The sequence below is a fragment of the Tupaia chinensis genome, unplaced genomic scaffold (assembly GCF_000334495.1).
Source record: "Tupaia chinensis unplaced genomic scaffold, TupChi_1.0 Scaffold000561_1, whole genome shotgun sequence".
Classification (NCBI taxonomy): Eukaryota; Metazoa; Chordata; class Mammalia; order Scandentia; family Tupaiidae; genus Tupaia; species Tupaia belangeri.
The window spans coordinates 2,980,689-2,994,485 of NW_006160074.1; the positions used below are offsets into that span (position 1 = coordinate 2,980,689).

General features: G+C 44.6%; 1 protein-coding gene across 1 annotated transcript in view; it reads right to left on the reverse strand.

The window, feature by feature from the left end:
- AMBRA1 (autophagy and beclin 1 regulator 1) overlaps window positions 1-13,797 on the reverse strand; it is a 256,562-nt gene that overhangs the window by 226,365 nt on the left and 16,400 nt on the right. The window lies entirely within an intron of this gene.

Genomic DNA, 13,797 nt, shown 5'->3' on the forward strand with positions numbered 1-13,797 from the left:
ATTAATATTTTTAATATACAGTCAGATCATCAGATGACAGAGACAAGGAAAACAATGCATTATTATTTTTGTTTGATGCTAGAGCAAAGCACCAGAAATCAAGGTAAATAAGTTATGGGCATCAAGAATGTAGAGTGTGGGGCCAGCAGATGGCAGAGAGGTTATGTTACTGCACACCCACATGGTCGCCAGCAGTTCAAGTCCCAGACCTGGTGGTTTGAAAATCACATCGGGTATGTGTGTGTGCACGCCCAAGATCCCAGGAGGAAAACAGAGAAGGGACTGAAGCGTAGCCACCCCTGTGGCGGGTGATTTCTCACTATTCCTCTCACTGTCTCTGTCTATCTCTCTTTCAGGCAAGCACACACACACCCTAAGGCAAAAAAAAAAAAAAAAAAAAAAAAAAAAAAAACCTCTATTAAAATGTTTTAAAAACTGACATGAGTGTGCATGCATGCCCAGGATCCCAGGAGAAGAGTGGAAGATGGGGGACTGTGATGTGGCCACCACCCTGGCAGGGAGATGTCTCACTTTCCCTCTCACTGTCTCTGTCTCTCTCCAGCAAGCACACATACCCTAAGGCAAAAACCTCTAAAAAAAAGAGAAAAAGAATGTAGAGTACGGGAGCAGCAGGTAGACTGATGGTTAAGGTGCTAGACTCACAAAGGGCTGTAAGTGGTTCAAGTCTCAGACCAACAGCTTGAAACTCATGCTGGGCATGTGTGCATGTGTGTCCCAAATCTCATGAGGAGAAAGGAGGAGAAGGGATTATGGCATGGTGAACCCCCCCAGGAGGTAATTTCTCACTTTTCCTCTCTCCAGTGAGTGCACATGCTCTATGGGAAAAACCTAAAAGAAATAAAGAACATAGAGTGTGAGTTCTTTCGCAAACAATTATTTTACTCTTAAATTTTTAAAATCTTTTTCAAATAGCCATAAAAAAAGGAAAAATAAAGCAAAAATAATAAATAATTTAAAAGGAATAATACCACAGGGTCCAACAAATTGAATTCTTGGGAATTTATCCCAGAGAAATGAAAACTTATGTACACGAAAACTTTGTAATGCTAATGTTCACTACAGTTTTATTCACAACAGCTGAACAATGAGAAAAATTCAGATACCTTCCAATGGGTATATGATTAAGTAAACTATCATATGCCATTAATTTTCCATTTGACCAGAGAGAGAGAGAAAAAAAAATAGTCACCAAGTCTGAGACTCGAACTGTGGTCAGTCATGTGGGAATTGAGCATTTCAATCACCACACCACCTGCCAGCCCCAATTTTTTTTTTTTTTTTGGAAGAGGTTTTTCGCTACAGGGCGCGTGCGCTCGCCAGACAGACAGAGAGAGACAGAGAGACAGAAAGCGAGAAATCCCCCCCCAGGGGGGATGGCCACGCCGCAATCCCTTCTCCTCCACTCTCCTCTCAGGATCTTGGGCACACACGCACACGCGCCCAGTGTGAGTTTTAAGCCACCGGGTCCGGGAGGCAAACCGCGGTCGACTACGTGGGCGTCCCGCGACATAGCCATTACACTCACTGCTGGTTCCCTTTATTATTATTTTTTAATTTGACCAGAAAGAGACAGAGAGAGAATGAAAGTGAGAAAACAAGTCTCCAGGTCCAGAATTCAAACCATGTCAGCCATGTGGGAATCCTGCGCCTTAACCACCACGCCACCTGCTGACTCCTGCATCTTTCTTGAGAGATTTTTACAATAGGGTGCATGCTCTCGCTGGAGACATAGAAAGAGAAAGACAGAAATCGCCCCTAAGGGGGATGGCCATGCCGCAATGCCTTCCCCTTTCAGGATCTTGGGCATGCACACATGCACTGGCAGGAATTTTAAGCTGCCAGGTTCAGGACTCAAGCCATGGTTGATTCTGTGGGAGTCCAGTGATGTAACCATCATGCCATCTGCTGGTCCCATATTTCTTCCAACTGCATATAAACCTACAATTACCTCAAAATAAAGTTTAAAGGTTTTGTTTTAAAAATGCAACACACTGGGGCCGGCAGGTGGTGTGGTGGTTAAAGGTGCTGGACTCCCACATGGCTGACTATGGTTTGAGTCCCAGACCTGGAGGCTTGCTTTCTTTCCCTCTGGTCAAATTAAAAAAATAATAATAACAAATAAAATAAAATGAATAAATCCTTTAAAAAAAATGTAACACAGGCTCCCTGTAACAAATTTAAAAACAAAAATTTATAGACCATGAACCATTGCCCTTCCAAACTTACTCTTCTTGAGAGAACCCTATAAACTCATAGCTCACACAAACATACTTGCCCATAACAGTTTCTGTTTTCTGTTCCAAAATGGGATCATGGGCCAGCCAGTTGGCATGGTGGTTAAGACACTGGATTCCAAATCGCTAACAGTAGTGCAGTTCAAATCTGGCCCCCGCAGCCTGAAAAACATGCCGGAATGTGTGTTGTACATACCCAAAATTGTAAGGGGAGGATAGAGAAGGGATTACAGTGTGGCTACCCCCATTTAGGGGTGATTTCTCATTTTCTGTCTCTTTGTAAGCACACAAACCCTATACAAAAATTTAAATTAGGGGCCAGGAGGTGGCGTGGTGGTAAGGGCACAGGACTCCCACATGGCTGACTGTGGTTCAAATCCCAGACCTGGTGGCTTGCTTTCTCACTTTCCCTCTCTCTCTTCCTCTCTCTGTTTCTCTCTCCCTCTCTGGTCAAATTAATTTTTTTTAAAAAATGAATAAAGCTAAATAAAACAATTATTTACAAAAAAGATAAAATTTTAAATTTAAAAAATAAAAAAAGATCGTGAGGCCAGCCAAGAAGCACTGTGGTTAAGCACCATGCAATGGTACCTAGATCCCACATGGCCAACCATGGATCAAATCCTGGCCCTGGTAGCTTGAAACCACACCAGACACATACGCATGCATACCTAAACTCCTGATGGGAAGGAGAAATGGAGGAAAGAGATCTTGCTGTGAACACACCTACACTGGGCAAGGGAGAAAGTGCTTTCTCTGTCTCCCACTCTCCCTGTCTCTGGTGAGAACATATGCTCTCCAGCAATATAAGAAAAAAAGAACTGGGCTCAGCAGGTGGTGTGGTGGGTGGTTAAGACACTGGACTTCCATCTGGCCGTGTATTCCCAAAGTCCCAGGAGGAGAATGGAGGAGAAGGGATTGCAGTGTAGCTACCCCCTGGGGGGGGGTGATTTCTCACTTTCCCTCTCACTGTCTTTGTCTCTTTTCTGCTAGTGAACCTACCCTATGGCAAAAATAAATAAATACACAGGAGGGAGGAAACATACATACTACATATCACCTAGCAGCCTATTTTTCTCATTTATTAATAATATATCAAAGAAAGCCATGGGTCAGCCAGATGATGCAGGGGTTAAGAAGGCTGGATCTCAGGACCAGCAGATGCCATAATAGGTAAGTTACTGAACTCCCACAAACCGCAGTTCGAGTCCTAGACCTGGCAGCTTGAAACTCAAGCCGGGCATGTGTGCATGTGTGTCCAAAATCCTGAGAGGAGAATGGAGGAGTGGAAATTGCAAGGTGGCCATTCCCCTGAGGGGTGATTTCTTGCCCTCTGTCTTTCTGTCTCTGTCTCCCCAAGGAGCACCTGTGCCCTATAGCAAAAATCTCTCTTAAAAAAAAAAAAAAAGGAAGGCTGAACATCACATGGCCAAGTGTGTGGTTTTAATCCTGGACACGGCAACTTGGAAAATACACTAAGCACATGTGCATGCGTGCCCAAAATCCAGAGAGGAGAATAGAAGAAAAGGGACTGCAAAGTGGCCACCCCCCCAGAGGTGATTTCTCACTTTCCCTATCTAGTGAGCATGTGTGCCCTGTGGTAAAAACTAAAAAATAAAAAACCCAAATAAATAAATAAATAACCCAAAATAAATATTTTTTTAATTCAAAACAAGATGGCAGTTATAGAATACCTTATACTTCTGACTGGGGTAAACATGGCAGGCATTTCCCATGCTAATGTAGGACGGCTGAGCCCACCACAGTCATACCGTGATCCTTTAATATCCAACCTGTCAGGACCCTGGACTCATGATACAGAAGCAAATGCACACACCTAGCAGTCAAGGCTGGAAAATGAACCCAGGGTCAGTCATGTAGAAGCCAGCACTCTGCCCCGCACTCAACCACTGTACTACAAGGGTTGGCCCTGGTGATGATTTTAAAAACATTCATTTGTAGGGACCAGCAGTTAGCGTAATGGCTATGTCGCTGGACTCCCACGTAGTCAACCGCGGTTCGAGTCCCAGACCTGGTGGCTTAAATTTGAGCCTCTGAAAGACAAAGACAGTGCCATAGGGACACTGGTTTCGCTAGCTCTCTTCATGCTGTAGGGACCTAACCCATGTGCCTTAATTTATTCTTTCATTCATCAACTATGTGGTGAGCACTTACTAATTGAGGCACAAAATCTTGTAGCAAACAAAAGTCAAAAAACTTGGCCCTCATGGAACTGACACTCAAATCCTCATTTCCTTCTCCTTCCCAACACCTCATTCCTACTTATCATTTAAGTCTTAGCTTAAATGAAAGTGCTCTTAGCTTCCTCAAAGTGCTTTTTTTTTTTAAGAGGTTTTTGTTATAGGGCGTGTGCACTCTCCAGAAAGACAGAGAGAGACAGAAAGCGAGAAATTACTCCCCGGGGGGGATGGCCATGCTGCAATCCCTTCTCCTCCATTCTCCTCTCAGGGCACGCACGCACACGCGCCCGGCGTGAGTTTAAGCCACCGGGTCCAGGACTCAAACCGCCGTCAATTACATGGGAGTCCAGCGACATAGCCATTATGCCAACTGCTGGTCCCCAGATTTTTCTATATTACATGCTATCAGGAGATTCAATATTTTAACAAAGCACAAGCCATTAGTTAAACATGTCTGCTGACTGTGGTGGTTCAATCCTTTCACCACTATTCTGTATGCCAAGCCCTATTACAGATGACAAGGACCAACAGAAAAAGCCTCCAACCTCAAAGAGCATTCAGTAGTCTAGTGAGTAGACAGCCGCTGTAATATACTGTAACTATAACTAACTGTAACAAACATGGCAAGTGTTCCCCTCAAGGAAATATGAAGTGCTACAATTTGTAGAATCCAGGGACCAGCAGTAATGGCTATGTCTCTGAACTCCCATGTAGCCGACTGAGGTTCGAGTTCCAGTCCCAGTGGCTTAAACTCACGCTGGGCACTTGTGTGTGTGTGCCCAAGATCCCGAGTGGCGAATGGAGGAGAAGGGATGGTAGCGTGGCCATCCCCCCTGGGGGGAATCCACCCTGTGGGGTGATTTCTCGCTTTCTCTCTGTCTCTCTGTCTTTCTGAAGAGCATATGGACCCTATAGCAAAAACCTCTCCAAAAATTTTTTTTAAAAAAGATAAAGAACACGGATGAGTATTCAACATGGACATAGAAGTCAAGAAGATTCAGAGTCCTACCTTTACATTTTACCGAGACTTTGATCAATCCACCTATTCTCTACTGGTTATGGCTTTATGAGAAAAAATGTCAATACACAGCCACCCTGTAGGTTAACAGCTGCTTATGGAAGACAGATCCCACATGGTTGCTGACTGTGGCTCAAACCCAGGGCCTGGTGACTTGAAAAAGTCACTGGACACATGTATGTGCAGCAGCCCACAACCCTGATGTAGCATGAAGGGGCATGGTCATGTTACATCTCTCTCTCTCTCTCTGGCAAGCACATATGCCCTTTTTCTATTTTTTTTTTTAAAGTCAAATAGCCAGTAAGTGATAGTTAGTGTTCACATCATTAAAATGTCTACTATCAGGGTCAGCATATGGCATGATGGTTAAGGTGCTGGACTCCCACATGGTCGACAACAGTTTGAGTCTCAGATCTGGTGGCTTGCTTTCTCACTTTTCCTTTTCCTTTCTTTCTCTTTCTGTTTCTCTCTGGCCAAATTTAAAAAATTATACTAACTATAAATAAAATAAAATAGAGGGGTCCGCAAATGCCATGGTGGGTAAGGTGCTGGACACTCCCACATGGCCAAAGACGCTTCGAGTCCCGGACCTGGTGGCTTGCTTTCTCACTTTCCCTCTCTCTCGCTCTGCATCTCTTTCTCGTCAAATTAAAATAAATGAATGACTAAATAAAATTAAATAAATAATTATTTTAAAACATAAATAATTCTTTTTTTTTCTTTTTTTTGGAGAGGTTTTTGTTATAGGTCACGTGTGCTCACCAGAAAGACAGAGACAGACAGAGAGACAGAAAGTGAGAAATCACCCCCAGGGGGGATGGCCACGCTGCAATCCCTTCTCCTCCATTCTCCTCTCGGGATCTTGGGCACGCACGCACATGCGCCCGGCGTGAGTTTAAGCCACCGGGTCTGGGACGTGAACCGCGGTCGACTACGTGGGAGTCCAGTGACATAGCCATTACGCTAAGTGCTGGTCCCAAAAAATAAATAATTCTTAAAAAAGAAAAGAAAAGAAAAGTCTACTGTATTCTTTTAATTAACAAACAATTAGACCTGGGGTTCTGGACACCGCAGTTCTCAGGACTCCTGGACACACAGGTTACTTCAGTAAGTTGTCTCTCTCATTTCTAAACAAGCTCATATCTAAAATCACCCCAGAAAGATAACTACAAAGTCTCTGGGAAGACAGTTCATGATCATACTTGGTAACATTCTGGTATCTTATAGTCTAGTCAGAAAGTCCTTTTTTTTTTAATATTTATTTATTTACCTCCATTTCTTATTATTTTCTAATTTGACCAGAAAGAGACAGAGAAAGAGAGAGGAAAGGAGAGAAATCAAGCTGCCAGGTCCAGGACTCAAACCACAATCAGCCATGTGGGAATCCAGCGCCTTCAACCACCATGCCAACTTGCCAGCCCCAAGGAAGTTCTAATACATAATCCATATCCCTTCTGCTGCAATTCAAATTCATTCCCCCTTGTCTTATTCTCTATGGAAAGAGAATATCTGCCTAACACCACCTGAACAATAGCCTTCAAGAGATGATAAAATGTAGTCAGCCCATTTCAAACAGCTTCATGTAAATGCAACACGGCTCTATATGGGTCACCACAAAGAACATGATTAAGAGTCTTAAATTCCTAATTCCATCACTGACTTGCTTAATGATAAAGTCAAAACCATGCAGATGCTGTGCTTCAATTATCCCATCAGTAAAATATAAATACTAAAACCCGAACTCAATTCCTCAAAATGTTAAATATGCAAAAAATACTGAGTCCCAATCTAAGGCTAACCAACAACTCTCAAACCAAGCACCCTGTGGAAGCTGCCAATGTTGGATTTGATCTCTGAGTCAGGAAGAATCATAATACATTTCCTTAGGATCTTATAATTACACTCTTGGGCATAAGCCTGAAATAACCAAAATGAAGTCCATGTACACACGTGTTCACAGCAGCACTATTCACAACTGCCAAAGGCAGAAACAATTCAAATGGATAAATGGATAAATTACAGTATGTAACATACAATGGAATATTATTCAGCCATAAAAAGTAATGAAGTACTGATACACACTCTACTGTAGAGAGTATGTGTTAGAATAAACCTCTAAAACATTTATTCCAAGTCTAAGATATCAGACACAAAAGGTCACATATTGAATGATTACACTTATTATCTATGAAATATCCAGAACAGATCAATCCACAGAGATAAATGCAGACCAGTGGCTGATAGAAGAGAGAAATTATAAGAAACTGCTTAACTGGTAAGGGGCTCTATTTGGGGGTTTCTTGTTTGTTTTCTGTTTTGTTTTATAGAGAGATTTTTGCAATAGGGCATGTGCCCTCACCAGAGAGACAAAAAGAGAGAAATAACTCCCCAGGGGGGATGGCCACGCAGCAATCCTTTCTCCTTCAGTCTCCTCTCGGGATTTTGGGCACACACGCACGCATACGCAACTGCCTTGAGTTTTGGTTGTTTTTTGTTTTGGGGGGTTTTTTTAAGAGGTTTTTGCTATAGGGCGCATGCGCTCGCCAGACAGACAGAGAGAGACATAGAGACAGAAAGTGAGAAAGCACCCCCCAGGGGGGATGGCCATGCTGCAATCCCTTCTCCTCCATTCTCCTCTCGGGATCTTGGGCATGCACGCACACGCGCCCGGCGTGAGTTTCAAGCCACCGGGTCCGGGATGCAAACTGCAGTCAACTACATGGGAGTCCAGCGACATAGCCATTACGCTAACTGCTGGTCCCTCTGGCTTGAGTTTTAAGCCACTGGGTCCGGGACTTGAACCAGTCAACTATGTGGGAGTCCAGTGACATAACTATTACACCAACTCCTGGTCCCGTTTTTGGTTCTGTTTTTGCTGTAGTGTGTGCTCACCAGAGAGACACAGAGAGAAAAAGAGAGGGAAAGTGAGATATCCCCTCCACCCATGGGGGATAGCCATGCCACAATCCCTTCTTCTCCATTCTCCTCTTGGGATCTTGGCCATGCATGCACACAAACCCAGTGTGGTTTCCAAGTCACTGGGTCCATGACTCCCACTATGTAGTAGCCATGTGGAATCCAACACCTTAACCTCCGTACCACCTGTTGGCCCAGGGGGTACTACTTTGAAGTGACAGAAATGTTTTAGAACTAGGCAGAGGTGGTGGTTGCACAATGCTATGAATGTACTAAGTGCCACTGAACCATTCACTTCAAAGTGTCCAAAGTAGTTAATTTTGTCCAAAGTGAATCCTACCTTAATCAATTTTATCTTTTTTTTTGGAGAGGTTTTCGCTATAGGGCACGTGCACTCACCAGACAGACAGAGAGAGACATAGAGACAGAAAGCGAGAAATCAACCCCCAGAGGGGATGGTCATGCCACAATCCCTTCTCCTCCATTCTCCTCTCGGGATCTTGGGCACACACACACACGCGCCCGGCGTGAGTTTTAAGCCACCAGGTCCGGGACTCGAACCGCGGTCAACTACATGGGAGTCCAGTGACATAGCCATTACACCAACTGCTGATCCCGTTATTACTGACTTTTCAAGTCCATTCCTTATCTTTAATTATTTATGTATGGGAAATGCTTTCTATGGTCACTTCTGTAGTAGTTAACTAGGTGAGGTAGTTAATCTCTTTGTTCAATCACTCATTAACTGGTTTTTATTTCTAGTCCCCAGAGGCGGTGGGGTAGGGGGTGGGTGGTGGTCACGCCACAATCCCTTGTCCTCTCGGGATTTTGGCATGCACGCACAAGCATGTGTACAGCGTGAGTTTTAAGTTGCTGGGTCCAGGACTCAGACCACAGCTGAGTAAGTAATGTAACCATTATGCCATCTGCTGGTCCCAGATCCTTTTTTTGTTTTTTTAAGTATCTTTTTTCCTCATTTCCTCTCCCCTTTGTTATTGAACAGAACATGTGCACATATACAGGACAGAGAGAGACAGAGAGGCACCCTCACAGGTTCTGGTCATCCCTTGATCCCCTTCCCACAGCTTACCTGCTTGTCAGGATCTTGGTGCATATGTACCCAGAGTGTTTTCAGGTTGACTTGGCCCCTGAACCCAGTCAGCTGTTTGGCTTCCAGCACTGTAGATCAGTAAGCTACTGACTGCACCACTGAGCTGGGTCCAAAATGTTTAATATTACCCGGATACAGCTAAAAAAATACATAAATGCTAAACAAAATAGAAACCAAAATACAGAGCTCTGTCACAAATGTATAGTATACTACATGGAAATAAAAGTCAATTAATGAGTGAATAAAGAGTGATTAAGCAAACACCTCAACTAGTTGACTACAGCAACAATGACGATAGAGAGCAATTAAAATAAGAGCTGAGTACAGTGGTACACACCTATAGTCCTAGTTGATTGGGAGGCTAAACAAGAAGACTGAGTTCAAGACCAGTTTGGGCAACATAAGGACACAAGGAGACACTGTCTCTTAACAACAACAAAAAAGGACACTAAATTAGGGTCAGCCAGTGGCATGATGGTTAAGGTGGCTGGATCCCACATGGTTGACTAAGCAGTTTGAGTCTTGGACCCAGTGACTTGAAAATCATGTCAAGCACATGTGTGTGCCCATCCAAAATCCCAAGAGTAGAATGGCAGAAAGATTCTGGTGCAGTCATCTGGTGGGAGGGGGCGCGCATGCTTTCTCAATCTCTTCTTCTGGCAAGCACATACATGTGCCCTACTGCAAAACTAAAGGGGGAAAAAAAAGACACCAAAATAAATCTGGGCTGGCACCACTGACTTCTAGTTAAGGAAGCCAGATCCCACATGGCAGTAGATGGTTCAAATTCCAGCCCTGGCAGCTTGAAAAACACCATCAGTGTGTGCATGCAGGCCTCAAATCCCAACAGGATGGAGAAGTGGAAGAAAAGGGACTGCAGTGTGACCATGTACCATCAGGGTGCTCTTTCTCTCTTTCTCTCTCTCTGGGGAGCAAACGTGCCCTCTGACAGAAAGAGAGAGAGAGGGAAGGAAATTAAATATAAGGAATGAACTTTAAAAGACTTGCCAGACAGGGAACCAGCAGTTAGCGTAATGGCTATGTCGCTGGATTCCCACGTAGTCAACCGCGGTTCGTGTCCCGGACCCGGTGGCTTAAAACTCACGCCGGGCGCGTGTGCGTGCGTGCCCAAGATCCCGAGAGGAGAATGGAGGAGAAGGGATTGCAGCATGACCATCTCCTCTGGGGGGGTGATTTCTCACTTTCTGTCTCTCTGTCTCTCTGTCTTTCTGGCGAGCACACGCGCCCTATAGCAAAGACCTCTCCACAAAAAAAAAAAAAAAAAAAAAAAAAAGACATGCCAGACAAGCAGCATCATGGTGGTTAAGGCAGCTAGATCCCACGTAGCTGACTGTATGGTTCAAGTCTCAGAACTAGCAACTTAAAAACATGTCAGGCAAGACCAGTAGTTGGTGTAATGGCTATGTCACTGGACTTCCATATAGTCAACTGTGATTCAAGTCTTGGACCCAGTGGCTTAAATTCACACCGGATGCGTGTGCGTGCCCAAGATCCTGAGAGGAGAATGGAGGAGAAGGGATTGCAGCGTGGCCATCTCCCCAGGGGGGTGATTTCTCACTTTCTAGCTCTCTTTCTCGCACCCATATGCCCTATAGCAAAAACCTCTCAAAAAAAAAAAAAAAAGGTCAGCACATGTGTGTGCCCGCCCGCCCAAATCCCTGAAAGCAGGGAGAAATGTAAAGGGATTGGGGAAAGTGAGAAAGCACCCCTAAAAGGTGCTTTGAGGGGTGCTTTCTCACTTTCCTTCTTTGTCTCTGCCTCTCTCCAGATATGCACCTGCCTTCTGGCAAGATTTAAATAAATACATAAACAAATGCCAATAATACCAAAATAACAAAGACCCATTCAGTAGGGAAGTGATAAAGAAAAAATATAGCAATTTAAAAGAACATAAAAGTAGATAAACCCTTCAAGCCAACATTTACAGACCATGAGAACCACTTCTCTCACCATCTTGCCAATACCCGCACGCCCTTGCCCCTCTCCTTTAACACAACCTCCTGGCAAAACGACAGGCTGAGCAGCCCGAAACACAAAGATGGAAAGGTATGGCTCCTCCCTTCACATACCTTGTTGTCTTAGGAGTATTATTTACGGGGAGACAGACACGCTAATATCAGAATACACAGGCTATGACCACTTCCTCCCTTCCCATCCTCCTTTCAGTTTCTTTCTTTCTTCCACATGGGGAAGAAACACAGAGACAGTACCCTCAATGAGGTCTTAAGCCACAAGCCACCCCCAGTTTCAGCCAGCCTTAGTCATGGCAAGCACATGCCTAGCGTATTCAAACAGGTTTCCAGGCGTGAATGAGGCGGACTCCCAGAGCATCATGGTGCACTGCCGTGCCATCAGCTACTCTGCCCCGACTCCTCCAACCTATTTCAATCTGGCTTCTGGCCCTACATCCCTCCAACGTTGTTCTTGCTAAAATCGTAGGTGAGGTGTGTGTTGCTAAATCCAACAAGATACAGTTGATCACTTCCTTCTTGAAATATGCTCCTCTTTCGGTTTCTATAACAACACGATCTCTTGGATTTTCTCTTACACTCCTTGGAGGCTGGTCCCCAGCACGCCTGTCCTCCTACTCTACACTTTTTCTCTAAGTGGTACCACTCATCTTCTCCGGCTGTAAACACCATCTATATACCAATACCACCGTGGGGAGCTAACACACAACACCCTAAAATGTAATACTTATGCATGTTTCAGATGACTCTTCAAAGGGCTGCATATACAGAATTTGCTCAAAAAAATGTTTTTAAATTTTTAAAAAGCTGGGCCAGCTGGTGACGTGGTGGTTAAGACAGCTGGATCCCACATGGCTAACTGTGGTTTGAGAACTGGACCTGGTGGCTTGAAAAGCACACCAAGCGTTGTGTGCATGACCAAGAAATCCTGAAAGGAGGGAAAGATGGAGGACAAGGGGTTGCAGCATGGCCATCACCCGTGGGTGATTTCCTACGTGTACATGTCCCGAAGCAAATTAAAAACTAAATAAATAAATAAGCTAACCTTCTGTAAAAGAAGTTTACATCATTAAGGTAAACAGAGGATGAAAGCAAAGCAGGCTTTCCTTGTTCCGCAGACCTGTCTGAGCACAGGCAGGAGGGACTGGGCATGTGACACCTAGTCCGGGAAAAAGGCAACCTTCTCATCTTCGCTCATCTTTTCTTAGCTTAACTCTAAGCCCTTCCTTCTTTTCTATACACATAAACCATTCAGCCACTGTCCATTCTTTGAGTCCCTTGGGGAGGAGGTGGATTTATTTTTTATTCATTAGACAGAATACCTATACTTGCTCGGGACAGGAAGGGGAGGCCCTCCTCAGGACTTGGTCACAGCACGATCCCCCTGCACCAGTCTTCCAGCCCACCAGGATCCTGGGAACCTACGTGTGTGCCTCGTGTTTTCAGTCTAATCAGGTGAGATACTTGACCGGCCGTGACTTCCAGCTCTGCAGTCCAATGTACTACTGAATGCACCGGAGACTGAGCCTGAGTCTCATGTTTTCTGGCTCCCGTGCATTCACACAAGTATCAAATTGACATGTTCTCTTTCTGTTATCAGTTTATTTCAAGAACTGAAAATCATCAAACCCTTAGAAAGGAGAAAACTTTTTAAAAAATCTCTTTTTAAAAAACATTTATTTACTGGGAACCAGCAGTTAGCGTAATGGCTATGTCGCTGGACTCCCATGTAGTCGACCGCGGTTAAAGTCCCGGACCCGGTGGCTTAAACTCACGCCGTGTGCGTGTGCATGCACGCCCAAGATCCCGAGAGGAGAATGGAGGAGAAGGGATTGCAGCGTGACCATCCCCCCCCTGGGGGGGGGTGATTTCTCGCTTTCTGTCTCTAATGTCTCTCTCTGTCTGCCTGGCGAGCGCATGCGCTCTGTCGGAAAAACCTCTCAAAAAAAAAAATTTATGTATTCACTTATTTTCATTTGACCAGAGAAAGACATACAGAGAGAAGGAAAGGGAAAAAGCAAAGCCACCAGGTCCACGAATCAAACCGTGGTCAGCCATGTGGGAGTGTCCAGCGCCCTAACCACCACGCCACCTGCTGGCCCCAGAAAGGGGAAAACTTTTTAACTTCCCGACAACACCCAGATTGATCTCCAGCACCACTTCCAGGCATCAGCCCAAAGAATGCACACCTGATGTCTCCCCTTAATGTTTTCACAGCCATCTCGCACTCCGCATGACTAAAACTGAAGTCTTCATTCCACTCCTCAACTCTAGTCAAACCTGCTTCTCTAATGTTTCCATCTCA